Consider the following 19335-nt stretch of genomic DNA (forward strand, 5'->3'; position numbering starts at 1 on the left):
TATCCTGCAAAGCAAAAGCCATTATCACATTCATGTAACAGGTTGATGCTTTGTCATTGAAGATTTGTCAAACATATTCTCTCTTTCCAGGATCTTTAAAGTAAAGCCTTTTTTTTTTCTTTCTTTAGGTCTTCCATGCTCTTCTTCTTTGTTGCACATGCACACACTGATAGACACCATCTCTAGACTCAGCTATATAGAAGCCTATGCAGCTATGGCCTGTTCTCAGCGTGCACCAGACACACCACTACCTGTCCACTCTCCGTCCCACTCCTCCCCTTCTGGAGTTTGTGATGTGGAAATGCTGGTCCCTCTTTCATTCAGCACTGCATTACTATGCAGAATAATTTATTGGCAGTCGATAAATACAGAGACTCTCCACCTGAATTATTCAAGTAATCTTGTTTGATCAATGGTGAAAGTCTGCAGAATCCCCGCTGTGCACACCAAAAGGGATTCTAAGCAGTGAGAGCACCCAGCTCCAATTGATGCTGATGGCCGAGTTCTTGTAGGTGAAATATTTGGCCTCGCCCACTGCAAATCTGATATGCTCTGCTGGAGGGCCAGGGGTTTAAGGGTTTAAATATCCAGACGGAGGATGTAGTAAAGCTACGAAAAAAAACCCATATAGGGCGGAGTAATGAAGAGCGCAGACACCTCTTATCTCTCCTCCCATCTCCACCTTTAAATCATCCGCCACTCTGCTGGGCTTGATCGGAAAGGGTCCTCACTATCACATTCCCCTGCACGTCTGGAGAGAGTGAAATAACACAGGGGAGCGCCACGTGGACATGACGCCTGGAAGAGCATCCTCCCCCTGCAGGATCCCACACTGCCGTTGGCCTGGGCAGAGCCAGCCTGCTTCAGCTGCTGCGCCCCAGAGGTGGGGCGGGGGGGGGGCATGGGGCTCTGTGAGCACCCTGGAAAATCAGTTAGGGGGCCTCACAAAAGCCTGTTTGTCCTGCCGCTGATCCCCGAGTGCAGCTGGAGGGCCCTGATTTACGACGCCGAGGCCCAGAAGCCTTTGCTCCGCTCCGCGCATCACACCGCAGCATAGTGGAGTCTGTGGAGGGCCATGACGCAGGAGAGAGAGAGAGAGGGGGGGGGGGGGGGGAAGGAAAGGAAGGGGACACGTGGGTGGTGGGATGGGCCTTGCCACCTCTGGGGAGAGGGATTGTAGCTCACAGGGAAGCATCCATCTTCACATATCCTGTCAGCATTGGGCAAAGAAGACGGCTGTTCTGTCAGGATTCTGTTTCTAATAATAGGCCCAGTAAAATGTCAAGTTTGAGTCTGTGAATAAGATGTAAAAAAGTGTTGTGTTTTTTTAGTGGTCTGCTGCCTTTAATCACAAACATCAACAAGTTTCTTATAGCCATGCTCTTCCCACTCACCACATTAGGCTGATAATCAGTAACAGGAACTCACATGTTTGAAGTTGAGCAGCAACACCTTGCAGTGGTCTGAAAAGGCCAACCTCTCACACTTCTGTGCCTCATTAATAGACTCTTCAGAACATGCGTCAGCCCTCCTCTCTCTCCTCTCAGTCGGTGCTACTTTGTTCTCACTGAGAACTGTTTCCAATCCTTTTGATTTTCATTGGGATATGTCTAGATTAGAATGTACCAGACACTGACGTAGAACTTTATGTAATCTGGAGAGGCCACTCTGTCTGATGCTCCCTAGCTGAGCCCTGGCTCATCCCTCAAGTTTTCCCCCAACGTCCCTCTGTTTGTCTAAATGAGGATTTCCCTAAAGTAACAGCAGTCTAAGCCTGGCTGCTTACACCAACAAAAACTGTTCTTCAGAATGCTGGCTATCAATCCAGACAGAGAAGTGTATCAATGTGGGCAACATTACAGGAGACCTAGTCAAAGCAAGCAGTGCTGTAATATTCCCTTTGGGACTATCCCTCAGGCCATCGGAGGGCCGAGAGCTGCAGGCCCGTCACCTCCAGCAAGAGAGAGGGAGGCTAGCGCGAGTATTAGACTTCACTCTGCACCAACAGTTTCCCACCAACTTGCATTTTAACCACCAGCCTCAAACTGGCTGGAGAAAAGAAGTCTGCAATTAATTAAATCAAAGGGATCTTAATCTTATGGGAAAAAAAGTCTGAACGTATGCAAGTAGAAAGCTAATTAGGTCCCCCAATGGTCCATTGCAGTGTTCAAGTTATAAGGTGTGAATGTTGCAGGTCCAAAACAGCCCTTGAGTTCAACCAATTAATGGCAGATACCGATGGCAAATGTGATTTCCTCAGCAGGAGACGTCTTTTGCCTTTTTATAGGCGGCTGACAGCGAGGGCCGATTCAGAAGGCATCAAAGCCCACACTCTGGCAGACTGCGGAAAACCCAGAGGGGGGTGTTGCATATGAGATGCATTTTTCATATCCCCCCACCCACCGCCATCTCCCCCCGATCAATATTTCATGAAGGGAGGCAGCGCTGAGTGTTTTTCACTGTTCTAAATCTGACCCAAAACGTGGTGGAAGGGACGCTGTGCTGTCCGCCAGAATCCTGACACACATTCCGGCTCGGAGAGGGAGAGAGATTGTTTCCACCCTATTTGCAACTGACCCCGGCTGCAGGCTACTCTACTCGCATGGCAGGGTGGGGCATCTTCTGCCCACAGGTTTACTGTGACTCACTGGCTCTGTTTGTGACTGTCTCTCTCTCTCTCTCTCTCTCTCTGTGTTTTCTTTACTAAGTCACTGAGGCACACCAATTAATTGTCTTCCATACTGCAAAGCAATAGAGAGACAGAAGGGAAGAAGCAGAGAGAGAGAGAGAGAGAGAAAGTGATCAAATATTTATCATGCAATATACAAGACACAGAAATGTAATTGTAAAGCACTGCAGGGATTAGGGTTTATTTTTAGAAGGCGCTGAATATTTCACATCATTTTCCTCCTCAAGCAGGTGACCTCCCCCTCTCTTTCTCTCTCTCTCTCACCCACTCTCTTCTCTTTCGCTCACTCTGTGATGGCTTATGAAGCTTTCATGTGTCTCCATCCTGGCGCTAGCTCCCTCCGGTTCTGTGTTTGTGCGCGCCGGCGTCAGTGGAGGTGTGTGAATGAGGTCAAGCCCATGTTTACATCCAATGCCAGTCAGCCCCCAGTGAGACAGAACGAGGGAAAAAAGGTGAAAAAAAGAGCCTTGTTACATAACAGGGCCAGGAAATGCAGCGCCGTGCCATCGTCCGTCTTCATGAAGCAGCGCTTGATTTCAGCTCAGAGGGGCTAACGAATGCATCGGCATTTCTCTTTGCTTTTTTCGGCTGGGTGTGTCTGATGGTGTCTGATGGTGGAGGAGGGAGGATTGCTGGTACAGAGAGAAATTTTAAGCAGAAAGTTTCACTTGTCAATAGACCAGCGAGAATAAATTAATCACACAACAAAGACAAGACAACAAAAGACTATTCCAGCACAGAAATACGTGCAAATGGTTCATTTGTGTCTAGCGCGTCCGCACTGGGTGTCTATGGGTTTGTTTATGTCCGCGTGCGTCTCTGCTCCTGGTGCATGCTCGTCTCCCGTGATGAGGGAGCAGGAGGGGAGTGCAGGCTGCCATCTGTGGACGGGTGTCCAAAGAGCAGCAGATGGCCGATGGCTCAGGAGGGTGGACGCACTGCCGAGGGTGGGCTGTAAACACATTAGACTCACTGCCGCGCTCCGGCTTCAGCCATGTCCACTGGATGTGATTGATTGGATTGGGGGGCAAATCTGCCCCCTTATCTTGGGGTTTGGCTCCGCTCAGGTCAGTCAATGCGTAATTGGATTAGAATGATGTGAAGATTGGGTCGTCTTCCTCCCCTGACCCCTTCGTCCACATCGCCGCCGTCGCTCAGGCCAAATATGACATCATGGGCGGGGTGGCGGAGAGGAGTGTAACCTGATTAGCTGATAACACTGCGGGCCCCGGAGCAGCAGCCCCCCATTCACTCGCGCTCACACGCTCTCTCGCCCTCCTTCAGGGTGCGCAGTGATGTCATCCCCAGCCATGACTCACTCCCGGCTCAGTCCCCCGGTGCCAAATCACCCGTTTCATCTGTTACACTGACACGCCGCTCGCTCACTCACTTCTCAGTTTACTGACGCGTGTTTATTTCAGTCAAGGACCAGTGAAAATAAAGACCAGTTATCATGAAGAACCAAACAAAAAAAAACTTTCTTGGAAATCACCATATATCTTTTACAAACATTTATATAATAACAGCATTAATTGGCTGCAGTACCTCCTAAGCCTATAATCTATATTGACTAAAACTAAATCAACACGGGCTGGATTTTCACAGATGGTTTTACTCAGGTCCCCTCCAAACGAATACATTCTGTGGAGTTTGATTATGTGCCGAACACCAGGCAGAAATGCACATGTCTGGTTTCAGATTTCGTTGAAGTTGAACAGCTTTTGTTTTATTTTCTACCCAGGAAGTATTGATCTTATATAAGCTACTGCACCCTTTTACCCAAGAGACAGAAACATAGCAAGATTGAGTGTAGAAGAGTGTCAATGAGAAGAAAAATAGCATAATAGAAAGGCTCTCACTACTGAGTGCTGCACAAACCCTGTGGCGAGGAGGAGCTGGTGTGGCACACCTATAAAGTCTCCACTCAGCCATGTCCACTGTCCTTTTGACACTTGTGTTCTGCACAGAGGGAAATCAATCCACTCTAATGAATGATTTAGGGGTTAAAACACCAGTGTTTCAAATTATGCTTCATTTGTTGTGCCTGAACGGCCATATTGACCCACTGGCCAGAGAACCTCACCAAGAGAAGACCGGCGCTCGGATTGTTGTGGTGGACCATTAATTTTCTCCTTACATGCACATCAATTTGGAATAGCTGGGCCTGGATCCAATCAATACAATTAAAAAGACTAGCCTATATTACTGCACATAAACACACATAAGGAGAGCAGGCTCCCTTGTTCTTAGAGTAATAAAACAGAGCTGCTGGAAATTAAGACGTTGCAATGCACCACAAGAAGAGCGGTGTGTTTCTCACACTATACACTCATTACATTTCTCTTCTTTGATTTATGTGTGTGGGTGAGTGAGTGAGTGAGTGTGTGTGTGTGTGTGTGCGTCTGCACACAGCATTTGTGATTAAACATACTCACAGTCTCACTGGGCCATTTTATTGGTTGTTGCCGGGGGCTTAATGGTGCACTTGACAGGTTTCTGTGGCTGAGGAAGCCCAGTGTCTTCTGAGCCGCCTTCTAGCCCGAGAGAGTTATAGTCCTCACTGTTACTATGGTTACTATGAGAGAGTTCTAGTCCTCACTGTTACTATGAGAGAGTTATAGTCCTCACTGTTACTATGAGAGAGTTATAGTCCTCACTGTTACTATGAGGCTGCTTATCCAGCCAAGGGCCATTTGCCAGCCAGGATTTGTGGTCTCATGTCTTTGAGAGAGCGCTGTATCCACTCCAGGAAGGGACAACAGCTGCCACACATAGCCTAGCTTCAGATTGCATCATTAATCAACATTTCTCAGAGCCTGAAAAATACAATAGTCACCTTCTGGAGGCAAAACATCACCTTACTCTGTAAACGTGTTTCCTAAATGACTGAGAAAATCAAGAAGGTTGCTGTGATTTGTTGATGTCATCCCCTAAAAGTGCTGGCATGGCCAAAGCACCACACTGGGTGCCTTATGTCGTGCACTTGCCTGCGCAGACTCTATGTATTCCGCCTACAAACAATGAAACCTAATGTTAGCCAAGCCTCTGTTCAGGGAAGCTATCAGTTATAATAATCCAATTAGTGCTGCATTACCATTCGTGTACATTTAGGTGAGACCTATACACTACAGGTCAAAGGTCACCATGATATGATGAGCGTGGCTGACTGATGAGGCATCAGCTTGTAACCTGACACACTCAGAAACAGATGCCTGATGTCAGAAGTCAGCATCCAGCCCTCCACCCCCCCCCCCCTCCCCCCACTTCACATCCCCTAAATACACACACACTCATAAATACCCCCTCTACCTCAGTGTGTGTGTGGGGGGGGGGGGTTCAAGGCCTCAGAGGTGAAATATCAAAATGAGCTTCTGCCTCTGCCTGGGCCTCCATCCCAGTATTTGTCAAACATCTACATCAAAGGTGGCAGAGAACATGACTGCACCATGGCCTCTCCCATGCTCTGGATAGAGCACGAGCATTAACCTTGATGGTAAAAACAACCCTTTGCAGGTGCTTATGGGGCCACTTGGGGCAGTTGTCGGAGTCCCCTGCTATAACAGGGCCAGAGGCCACAGGGCCTATGGAGGCACAGGCATGGTGACAGCAGGCATGGCTGCTGCAATTAGGCACATGGTACTCATTTAAGACAGGCCTCTACAACTCATTACAGTCCCCAAGTGTGGCAACTGATTCAATTACACACAGAGTCTGCAAACAAGGCATGGCAACTCACAGTTATTGGTATGTCCTTCCTGGCCTGAAAGGAACAATTTGAGCACATTTGGTAACATATTTAGCACTGGAAAATACTTTTTAAACAGGTTTTTTGTCATGTTTACTTATTATCCATGCACTCCATAGAGGCCTGAGGGTCTTTCCATCTCTCTCTCTCTCTCTCTCTCTCTCTCTCTGAATCATCTGATCATTTCTCAATGTAAGGATGAAGCTACTTTCCTTGTGCCTTCTGCCACAGCACTAGGACCTCTTCATTTCCTCCACACTGGCTGTGATGTTATAGACAATCTCTTCCTGCTTCAACAATGGCGTGTGGTGGCCGCTCCTCTGGTTTACTCCTCTGGCTCTGCCAGCTGTGTTGTTGGACGGCAGCCATTCCTGGAAGGTGAGCGACTCTTGGTTGTTTTGATGGGGCTCAGGAAGTGGCTGTTGCAGCCAGTCCCTTCTCTTCTCAGAAGACCAGCGGAGCTGACCCGATGTGGGACCACTGGGATGGGCTTGAAAGGGGATGCCATCTCAGTCCACCATCTAATAATGTTGCTTGACACGCAACTCACACAAACTTTTGTATATTTCTATTTGGAGACTGTTATCGTTGGAACTATGCATACACAGATTGTTTTACATATTGCGTTTGCCTCTAAAGAATGATTATTTGTGAAGATTTCATTATTCAGTGCTACATACTAATACTGCTGGGTTGCATAATCATGGCCTGGAAGAATGTTTCATTGGAATTGTGAATAAAAAATACTGCAAATGGTTTTGTGTTACATCCTCTTAACTAGCTTTGTTCATGCTCACTATTATTAAATGTCACTTGCATTGATGCAAGATCACTGCAATCTATTGCCTTATGTCTGACAGATTTTTTTCTTTTTAGCATTGCCATATTGCTATGATGTTTACTGAAATAGAACATTTTGGAATGTAGCTCACAAAATATGACAATGTAACCACTTGACTGTGGTCCAAGCCATCTGACTAATCACATACCGTACAGATTTGTCATTTTAACACCCTATGGCACATGATCAGATTCTCCATCCTCCTCAGATCTCTCCTGGAGATGAGATTACTCTGGTACATTCTGTACGTTTCTCTCTGTAACTGAATCACTGAAAAATGAGCCACAAATGCAGGTCAATAAAAGACAGGGAGTACCTCCTCTCCTGACTGTGGTTAGCCCCACATAGCTTAAGGCTGCAGGGTATCCTAACAGCTCACTTTCAGAAAGCCAATATCAGGGGCAGGGTATAATAATAGACATTGATATCTGTCATTATCACATGCAGCAGCCTTAAGGCTAGCTATAAACAGGCTGGCAGCTAGTCACACCATATATTACACCACATTTTTATGACTAGCATCAAACTACAATGAGGGCTTCATTGAATTTACCTTCCTAAATTGAGAATAGTTTTGAAAATTGTAAAATGACGCAGTAAAGGTGATTGGTGTGTTGAAGAGTAAACCTGAATGCGCACTTCGCCCCGCCACTAATGGCTTTGACTGGAGAGGTTGCCAGCCCAGCTTTTGATCAATAGTGACCCAGTTCAGGAAATTCCTCCATCAGCGCCTCAAGAGGCACCCGGCGCCTGGACGAGAATGACATTCTTTCAGTCAATTTCCAGGGCTGTGTCCTTAGCTCCCCAACAAACTGCGCCATTAATCCTCTTCATGTCAAAACTAAACGTCTGATTTATGTTACAGAAGATTTAGATGTATTGCACTTCTGAGAAGGGAGGGGGGGAAAGGTTCCATTGCTTGTTTCCTAGGCACTCAGCATGCTCACGTGTAAACTTCCAAACATCTTCCTCTTGTCTGGATGGTAGCATGGGCTGCATCCACGCGTTGCTCTAGTGGGCTTCTGGTATTCAATATTCCTCCCCTGCACACCCATCAGAAATGAATTGGGTGCCATAGCATGAATAATGCATTGCTGGGGAGGACTGATTTATGAATCAAACCTTTGAACTCCCTCCAGTTCATCAAAACGGGTGGGGTCTGAAAAGGAAGCCAGCGTATTGTGTGACTGACGACAGACCTTGGTGAGTTATCTCCTTTACTGGGTTATACAAACACAGCCCAAGCTGAACACCCACCAGCCCCCCCCCCCCCACCTCCTCTCTGGGATGCAGTTTGTGGCGGGCCAGTGTAATAAGGCATGACGGCTTACTGATGTATGGTAAGCACTGTGTATTGTGTGGACCTTTAAGGATTACTAAAAGTAATGTGTGACTCAGGGGCCTCAGTCACATTAGACATGCAGGGAGAGGGAAGAGTTATACTTCTCACAACTGGCTCATATCATTCTCCACTATGTGTAATCTTACAATTACAGGAAAAATAGGTTGTTTTTCAGTATGATACACAATGCTTGTCATTTCAAAATTTACAATAAAATAAAAACATTTCTCAAAAGGAAATAGTGAAGCACAAAGAAGAAATATTATCTTACCTACAAAATGTCCATTATGTTTGGTATAATTATGCTATGTCAGAGAAAATATATTGGCAGTCAAAATAAGATCATAAACTAGTTCCATAATCAGGTTAACAAAATGGTAGACTGGAATGGTTGTGTGGGCAAATCTAATTAGCCCTTCCTAATAAAAGACACACTGAAACAGAAGCCATGTTTTTATAGTCGAAATCCAATAATCACAGAGTGCTTTTCTATTGTATTCCATTCAGTGGTCAATGAACTTCAGTTCTACTTAAACAATCAATGCTCAGGGTAAACACAACATGCATGTAGAGTGTATTGGCCTTCGACATAAATGCCTATTCTAATGGAAGAATTTTTCTCTGTCAGTTTTGTTTTTACTTTTGCTGCCTACCATGTTCATTAGACACAAATGACCAGCTTCCGCAAAACACTTGAGGGACAGGCCTATTCAAGCACTCATAGTTTCTAGAGATAAACAAAATGTATTCCAAGAATCGTAACCATTCATGTCCCTCAGAACCTACAACCCCAACCCAAGCAACTTGTCTTTTACCTGTTTCAGTGTGAAAGGAAATAATAGACAACAACACTCACACACACACACACACACACACACACACACACACACACACACACAAACACACACTAGTTTTTGGGCCTCAGAAATAAGGAGAGAAATCCCCTGCTGCTGTGAGACAGGCAGAGAGACCCCTGAACCTGAGGGCTTGGCCTGCTTTAGGGGGCTTCATGGGGCTGTAACCATCCCACATCAAATCACATTAGCAGGGAACAATATTCTTTTCATCTTGAAGAGGCCTGTCAGGTTTTGGCCCAAGTGCATTCCATCGCCGCCATTGTTTCCCACACTGTCCCAGACCATGTGCCCATGAAACAAAGAGGAAGCAGGTGAACATTGTATAAGGGAAGAGATTAAAGTTGGGCAGTTTAATGGGTTCAAGTTCACCCTCTCGCTCAAGATTTCTCATGGGAGCACAAAGGGACAATTCTTTGTCTCGAATTTGTGCTAAACGTAATGGTTTACTTTTGTGTTCTTGTGGAAGGGGAAATAATACAGGAAAAGTCATTACTACTGGGAGAAATGTTGAGATACAAAAGAAAACATGCAAGCCGACCACTGGCAAGAATTATAAACCTGTCTTTTTCATACCTATTGAAACCTATTGTTGAGTATAGTTAAATGTTTTTTGTATGGAGGAGGAGGTCTCAGTCTCATTTAGCGAAAGGTATAACGCAATCCCAGTTGAAAAAAACCCACCAGTTGGTGAAGAAAAACACCTGCCATTCTGTACCTGATGGATGATAAAGCAATGGTTTATTTGCCAAGTAGATTTTACCACACATGCTACAAGCTGAAATCTCCTAGATAGCAGTGTTGTCGATAACAATCTCATACCAGGCATTCTTCCTCACCACCACTGGCTCTACGTACACCAGAAACAATTCTAAGCAGCTGCTCATTCCACTCTGGGGGCAGTGTGGACACGTGGAGGACGGACCCTGGTTCAGGAGCCTCCTCCTTCCCATCCATCAGTCAGCGCTGGGCCCAAGCACAAGGAAACAAGCACTTGCGCCACAATAACATGTTGTCTATCTAACAGATGGTGTTTCTGTGCGCTTTTGTGTCATGTGACATTTCCTAAATGTACAGCAATGAGGTCACTGGTTACCCAATTCCTCAGTCTCATGGCCTGACATTACAAGTTCAAGGCAGTTATGATCTCATGCTGTTATGTCTCACAGTTCTAAAGAACCTCAAGGCAATATTTTTGTGTGTGTAAACCATTGTTTGACTACACCATGCAATTCTGTGGAGGCTTTGTGCTTATTGATTTCAAACAAGCGAGTGGTGCAGTGACTAATATGTACACCAAAATTACCACTGCAATTCCCAATGAAGATACACAAGTCAGCATGTAGCCTCCGACATCCCTTGAAACTATGAAAGCATTGATTTTGTGTGGCCCGAAAGAAAATGTTTCACAACTTCAGCCAGTTTCTTTCCCACTTCCTCCACTTTGAATGTGTACTACCACAAGAAATGCTGACCTGTAAAACTACAGTGGTTTCTGAACTTCCTCCTACCAAATGCAAACAGGGGTTCCCCATGGAAAATAATGGCCATCAAAACACACAGCCATACTCTGTTGAAGCAATGGAGGAACTTTATTTTCAGTGTGTCTCCCTTGGCTGGGCCTGGCATCAGATGGCAGGGCATGTTCTTTTGAAGCCCCCTTCCCTTCACCGAATCTGGCCAAAGCAAATAAAACAGGGCGCGCACGACCTCCACCACCCACATCACTCAGAAACAGCTGTTACCATTTAAGACCAAACAAACACGGACATTCCTCTCTCCAGAATGTATATGTGACATGCGAGATAGCAATTATCACACACATTCCTCCAGTGCGGTTACACTACCCCAATTTCTCCCCCTTCCCCAAATGTAAACATTTAGGAGCACACCTCTGTCCAGGTTAGAGTGATGACTTTAGGATGTTGCTTTTTTCGGCCTCTCCTTTACACATGCTATAATTATGCTTTTGTAGTTTGTTTTTTCTTTATTTGCTAAGACTGCACATTCCTGAAAATAGTTTTACTGTAACAGATCAAAGGGGTCTCTTTTCTTGTTCTGAAATGAACCTGTAGTAAGGGGACTAACTGGTTGTTATAGCAATAGGCTTGAAAGCGTAGCATGCAGGTCTTGCTGTTTCATATCTGTAAACATTTGGAAACATTATTTGGTGGATTTTCATATACTGAGGGGAATTGGCCAACCAGTGATTATGCTCAAAGGAAAGCGAGACAAGCTTCTCAGAATTCTTACAGCTTTTCTTTTTCCAAATGTTGATTTTATAGGCTTTTATTCAAACATAAGGTGCTAATGGTGCATTTTGAGTCATGAGAGTCAATTCATTTCTCATGCTTCACCTGCAGTATTTAGTGTGAAAGAGGAAACAGTGAATCTGTGGTTGTCAGAAGAGAAGGGAGAGAATGGGCTGGGGGGGGGACGGACTCATGTTTATCAAACATCTTAGGAGGAAGTGGCTCACTGCCCACTGCTGCCCGGCTTTTCTGGACCATTCCCACCCACTCACATGCCAAATTGATTTTTGCAAACAAAGCAAATTGAGTTTTTCTTCCAGAAACCCCCTGTCAGTTAGCATTTCACTGTAATAGGAAAGACCCAAAAATACACACACAGACACACACACACACACACACACACACACACACACACACACACACACACACACACTCAGACATTCACACTCATACACAGAAAAATAGACATGAGGATGTTGTACTCATGTGGCTGCCCCAGTGGCCCAGCATGCTGTAAGCCCTGGGATGAGCAGTGAGCACAGGACATATTGGATCATGGAAGTCATGGGAGAGAGCTATGTAAGCTACGCCATTCATGCTTTGGCCTTGTACACACACCATCTGTGCTGCACACTGGGACCTGCTGAAACATTTACAGGTTTTGATAACACTGATTTGTAGGTAAACCCTCTTACCTGCTTTGGTATTAATGATAACATTTATTTATATAGCACTTTTCTAGCACAACACACAACGTGATGATAACTGTGGACATGAGCATTTTCAATATACATATATTGCATATTACAACCATTTATCCCTTTTAAAGTTGAATTTGAAAATAGAGAAATGCACATCAGTGGGACTACATGTCAGCAGAAGATTCAGACATCGGACAACTAAAATCTGGCCCTCAATGGAACTCACTCCATTGTTTGCCATTGGGCTAGTGGTCTTTTCCAGGATAGGTTTCTGCTGAACAATGCCACAGCAGTTTAACACAAAGCCAAAGTTCACTGGAAGAGTCTATTTAAGGTAATAAAGAGTATCAATAAAATGTCCCTGAACTGCCGAGCCCAAAATCGACATGACCGACTGAGCCAGTCTCTTCAGCTGCCCTTGCCCGTGACCGCTGGGGAGATTTGGGGCACAGATTTGTTTTGCAGGCCTGTTTGGGTGTGCCAGTTTCATGAAACAATAATCAGTGTGGATGTGGTGTTTATTTAGATTTTCTAAGTGCTCACATTGCTTTATGGGGTTGCGGTCGCTCAGTCGCAGAGCTCTACTCCAGCTACTTTTTTGGAAAGTGTTTAGATCTCCCTGGAGGCCCACCCCTTCACTCTGGGACTCTGTCCCTTCCTCATCCTCCATTGTGTGTATTCTTACACTTGAGGTGACAATAGAGTCCTCAGGGCAGTATTTATAAATGATGTAAACATCACTCTCTTCCCTGCATTCCCAGAGTGCCGGAGGACATCGGAAGGGTCACACTTACAGTGTTCCAGGGACTGAAATATGGCAGCGGTTTGCCGGCTGAGGCTGCTGAGGCTACAGTCAGGCGTGGTGTTCCCACTCTGGGATTAAATATAGGAGGGATGAGCATTCCTCAGACACGGCAACGTGAGCAGAAGAAAAATCGCCCATTAAACTCTGGTTACACACAAGCTGTGCTGTCGAAGAGCAGCGTTTCGGTTAAAGGCTTATCACAAATAAAGATGCTTTTATTTCCACTCCAAAGACTCCGGCACTGCTGCCAACACTGCCAGTCCCCACGTCAACCTATTGCTCGTCGCCTGCTCCCTCAAAATAGACACACAGTAGACGGAGGCCTGGTGTACAGAGCGTACCCCGCCCAGCCCATCTGATCAGAGATCAGCCTGTCTGTCTGTCTGAGTGTTAAGCGTACCACCCCAGCTCATCTGATCAGAGATCAGCCTGTCTGTCTGTCTGAGTGTTAGCTCCACTGGGTGACTCAGCAGCCGTGGCAGCGGCCAGATGTGCAGACAGGCCGACAGCGGTTGGGGGGGGAGCGTCGGCTGTGGTCAGCCAGCCGGATGGGACGGGAGCGCCGCGAGGCCCACGGTTGGCTGGGCAGGCCAGCAGGGTTCCGCTGAGTGAGTGCAGGGAGGGCAGACGTGGGGCCGGCAGCCTTACGCAGCCGTGCTGCCTCCCATCACATCAGGCCACCCGGGCCAGGCCCACTGTGGGGGCGGTGGAGCTGTGCCAGCAGCACACAGCAGCCCAAGAGGAGCCGGGGACACGTCACTCACTACAGACAGGGAGACAGCATGCCCCACAACAGAAAGAGAGACAGCATGCCCCACAACAGAGAGAGAGACAGCATGCCCCACAACAGAGAGAGAGACAGCATGCCCCACAAAAGAGAGAGAGACAGCATGCCCCACAACAGAGAGAGAGACAGCATGCCCCACAACAGAGAGAGAGACAGCATGCCCCACAACAGAGAGAGAGACAGCATGCCCCACAACAGAGAGAGAGACAGCATGCCCCACAACAGAGAGAGAGACAGCATGATCCACAACAGAGAGAGAGACAGCATGCCCCACAACAGAGAGAGAGAGACAGCATGCCCCACAACAGAGAGAGAGAGACAGCGTGCTCCATAACAGAGAGACAGCGTGCTCCATAACAGAGACAGCATGCCCCACAACAGAGAGGGAGACATCAGGCTCCACAACAGAGAGAGAGACAGCATGCCCCACAACAGAGAGGGAGACAGCATGCCCCACAACAGAAAGAGAGACATCAGGCTCCACAACAGAGAGAGAGACAGCATGCTCCACAACAGAGAGAGAGAGACAGCATGCCCCACAACAGAAAGAGAGACATCAGGCTCCACAACAGAGAGAGAGACAGCATGCCCCACAACAGAGAGAGAGAGACAGCATGCCCCACAACAGAAAGAGAGACATCAGGCTCCACAACAGAGAGAGAGACAGCATGATCCACAACAGAGAGAGAAATACATCAGGCTTCACAACACAGAGAGAGACAGCATGATCCACAACAGAGAGAGAGAGACATCAGGCTTCACAACAGAGAGGGAGACAGCATGATCCATAACAGAGAGAGAGAGAGACATCAGGCTCTACAACAGAAAGGGAGACAGCATGTTTTACAACAGAGAGGGAGACAGCATGCTCCACAAAAGAGAGAGAGAGAGAGACCAGGCTCCACAACAGAAAGGGAGACATCATGCACTACAACAGAGAGGGAGACAGCATGCTCCACAACAGAGAGGGAGACAGCATTCTTCACACTTTTTTCTGCATCTTAGTCTGTGCTTCATTTTGGATCTTCTAACATGGGTTTTTTGTATTCTGTTATTAGTGTGGTGAAGCACAGAGAAGCTTTGTGAATATACACGCTCCTTATTTCCCAGCTCACTTCATGTGCAGCAGGCTTCTGTGATTCATGGTGAGTATTGTCTGCACTGCAGGTGTGCTATTATCGCCATAGTGCAGCACTACACACACAGTGGGCAAGGAAGTGGAGGATCTCTGTCTTATACATGCTGGACCAGCTAGAGTATGCTAATGTACACTGACCACATGTATTCAATTCATCTATATGTGCTTGAATAATGCTTAACTGTACACACCAGTAGTATTATTGGTGTTTTCCTCCAGAGTCAGATTAAAAATGGCTGTGCAATTTCCCTATTAAAATACAAAGCATTTCTTTTCAAATGTTCAAATGAGGAGGCTCCTTTCTTCTCACATGCAGGTCTTTGATGTGATGTGGGGGAGCGTGACCAGTTCCAAACAAGTGCCCCAGCCGCTTTGAATCATCAGCCAACAGTTACTAATACACAGCAAACCACAACCTTTGTGGTGGCCGGGGAGAGAAAGGAGCCCGTTACAGCTTACCAAGACAAGATGTGGAGCCACGCATGGCCCCTCTTACATCAGCCCACGTCACATATGGAGCTTTGGAGAGCCACAGCCTGGGCGCATAGGAGACCTTGTCAAACACCTTAATGAAATAGGATTCTGTCTCTCTCCCTCTCTCTTTCCCTCTCTCTCTCTCTCTCTCTCTCTCTCTCTCTCTCTTCCTCTGTTTTCTCATGTGGCTGGGCTCCAAGTGCCACATCATGAGAGGCTCCATCCAAGCCTGTCCAGAGCAGGGAGCAGCAGAGGGCCCAGGCCAGCCTTTAATGACACGGTAGAGCAATGGATGTGGTTTCCTCAGAGGGGTGAACACAGAGCTTGGGCAGACCTAAGGAATTTGCAGAGAGAGGAAGAAAGATACAGAGAAAGAGAGAGAGAGGAAAAAAGACCGCCTGTGTGTGTGTGTGTGTGTGTATGTGTGTGTGTGTGTGTGTGTGTGCGTGTGTGTGTGTGTGTGTGCGCGTGCGTGTGAGTGTGTGTGAATAGGAGCAGAGCCATCACTGGCCTTCTGGTTGGCCACTTGGCTACTCAGGGTGGGAGGCGGAGTGCCCTGTGTTGTGTGTAGGACTGGGGCTACCGTGCCATATGTAGTGACAATCCTCTTGGGCAGCCAGACATGCGAGGGGTAAATCCTGTGCATGGGAAGATTATTCCGGAGTGTTCCAGCGTGGGGCCCCACACAGGAAGAACAGGCTCACATGATTCAGTCAGACGAGGCTGCAGACACGTCCATGGGGCCAATTCACACATGCACTCACACGCACACATACTGTACATTCACAATCATTACGCATGCTCACTATTCCCACATGCACTCACACACGCACACATACTGTACACTCACAATCATTACGCATGCTCACTATTCCCACATGCACTCACACACACACACACACACATACTGTACACTCACAATCATTACGCATGCTCACTATTCCCACATGCACTCACACGCACACATACTGTACACTCACAATCATTACGCATGCTCACTATTCCCACATGCACTCACACGCAAACATACTGTACACTCACAATCATCACGCATGCTCACTATTCCCACATGCACTCACACGCACACATGCTGTACACTCACAATCATCACGCATGCTCACTATTCCCACATGCACTCACACATGCACACATACTGTACACGCACACATACTGTACACTCACAATCATTACGCATGCTCACTATTCCCACATGCACTCACACGCAAACATACTGTACACTCACAATCATCACGCATGCTCACTATTCCCACATGCACTCACACGCGCACATAAACTCACAATCATTACGCATGCTCACTATTCACACATGCACTCACAAGCGCACATACTGTACACAATCATTACGCATGCTCACTATTCACACATGCGCTCACACGCGCACATACACTCACAATCATTACGCATGCTCACTATTCCCAACAAGCGCAGTCTTGCTAAGGGCATCCTGTATGACTATTGGAGAAACCCAGTTTTCTAATTCTTGGAATGCAGTGTTGTTATTCTTGGTAGGAAACCGGACACAAGAGCAAACACTATAAAATGTATATTAACATATAAGGGTGTTACTATTACTGTAATCTTAATTCAGTTCTATATAAATACTCCAAACAACATGACACTACACACCCATGTGTATTACTTAGCTCTCCCCAATATGAACTCAAAAGCTGCATTTCCACTCTCTGACAGGCTGGCAGTCAAGGGCTTTTTACCCGCATATTACCATAGGGCCAAACTGGACCAGTAGGTGCTTGAGGCACTGTCAAGATGAAAGGCATGGTTAATGGAGTCATGTAAGAGAGATCCAGCACCAAAACAAGACAGCTAGCACGTCTTCATTGGTATATTTGCCCACTGACAATACTAACTCTAACTGAGTCCAGCTGATAAAATTAGAGGTTTGTATATTTCTCAAGTTAGTCCATCATAGATGATTACATTATCAGCAACAGTATTTCCAGGTTGGTAATAGGTGTACACAGTTACGAAAGGGCAGAGACAACTATATTAGAAACACCAGTCTTGATATAGATTCACAACATAGACCACTGTGCCCTGTGTGACGTATCCATAACGCAAAGCAACTATATACTTTAGAGACACAATGTGCACATACACATCTGTGTGTGTGGTGAAGACGTTTAGGACTACCCTTCAACTGGAGAGGAACTGTGCAGGATAGCACTGACAGTGCGCTGGCAGCCATCCAGCTTACAATGATAACAAGCCCCCATCTTACAAAAACAACCACGGATGCATGACATCACCAGAGGCTGTCAGCAGTGCCGGCCCTCATGGGAACACTTCAAGGCCACCCCTGTTTGGTTAAACTGCTGTGGTGTAATGTTGGCATACTGCTAATGACACACACACACACACACACACACACACACACACACACACACACACACACACACACATTAAATCTTCCAATTAAGGATGTGTCCTTGTGGATACCATTTTTATGTTGACCAGAGGCGGACAGAGTACACAACTTCATTACTTGAGTAAAAGTACAGATACCCTTTGCTAAATGTTACTCAAGTACAAGTAAAAGTCCAACAGTCAGATGTCTACTTAAGTAAAAGTACTGAAGTACTTGTTTTTAAAAGTACTTGAGTATCAAGAGTACAAGAGTACATTTTCTAAATATTGGATTACTACTGCCACAGTGCTTACATTTATGTACAGAAACGTCCTACATGGAGTTATGAAAAATGGTATGTTAATACCTTGAAAGTAAAAAGTCATTTTCATCTTTTTACCATGTTGCCACTTGCCAGGGATGGGCAGTATTTCTAATACATGTATATAAAATACGTATTTCAAATACAAAATACTATTTTGTAATTGAAACACTTGAAGCGAACACTATCATTAATCTGTTCAGAAAATTGAAATAGTCTGGTGAGGTGGGGCCACAGGTTGGCACATTCCCGGGATGGACCTGCTGCGTCTTCATCCATTGTTTCATCTCTTATCTAAATCTGACCATGGAGTTGACTTTGACGGAAAGCTGAAGGCGATTGCTGATGGGCTGTCCCAATCAGTGGTGCCTGTACAATCCAATCACGTTTGAGAGAGAAAGAACAAATTGAGGGTTTCCGAGATTTTTCTTTTTTCCTTTTTTTTTCTTTTTCAGAAGAACGGGTACTCACGGTTATGGATAGAAATGTAGTGGAGTAAAGAGTACAATATTTGCCTCTCAAATGTACTTGAGTAAAGTCAAAAATGATACTCGAGTAAAGTACAGATCCCTCAAAATTCTACTCAAGTACTGTACTCAAGTAAATGTACTCCGTTACTGTCCGGCTCTGATGTTGACCCTAATGTTTAGCTCTTTCCAGATATTTTAACATTTAGTAATTTGCCTATTAAGGTCTGGCAATGAACGATAACTATAAAGACAACTATAAGTATAATGTTTTGAGCATCCACACTGACCAACAATAGGGAAAGTCTCCCTCTCGTGTCCATAAATATGATGTCTAAAATCTGATGGACTCTGGTTGGCTCTCAGCTTTCTATCATTCTAAAAAATCGCTCTGAAAGTGATCCCCAACGATATCATTCTTCATGTTGTTACAGTATGCGGTGTGGACATTGTCACTCATATTAGCTAGAGCAATACTTAAACATACTGTTGATTTTGCCGTTATCATTACTGGTGAGAACTGAGTACACAT

This window comes from Alosa pseudoharengus, unplaced genomic scaffold, assembly GCF_046254945.1.
Source record: "Alosa pseudoharengus isolate Yale_2024_CS ecotype anadromous, Long Island Sound unplaced genomic scaffold, YU_APseudo_1.1 YU_APseudo_1.1_scf_7, whole genome shotgun sequence".
Lineage (NCBI taxonomy): Eukaryota > Metazoa > Chordata > Actinopteri > Clupeiformes > Clupeidae > Alosa > Alosa pseudoharengus.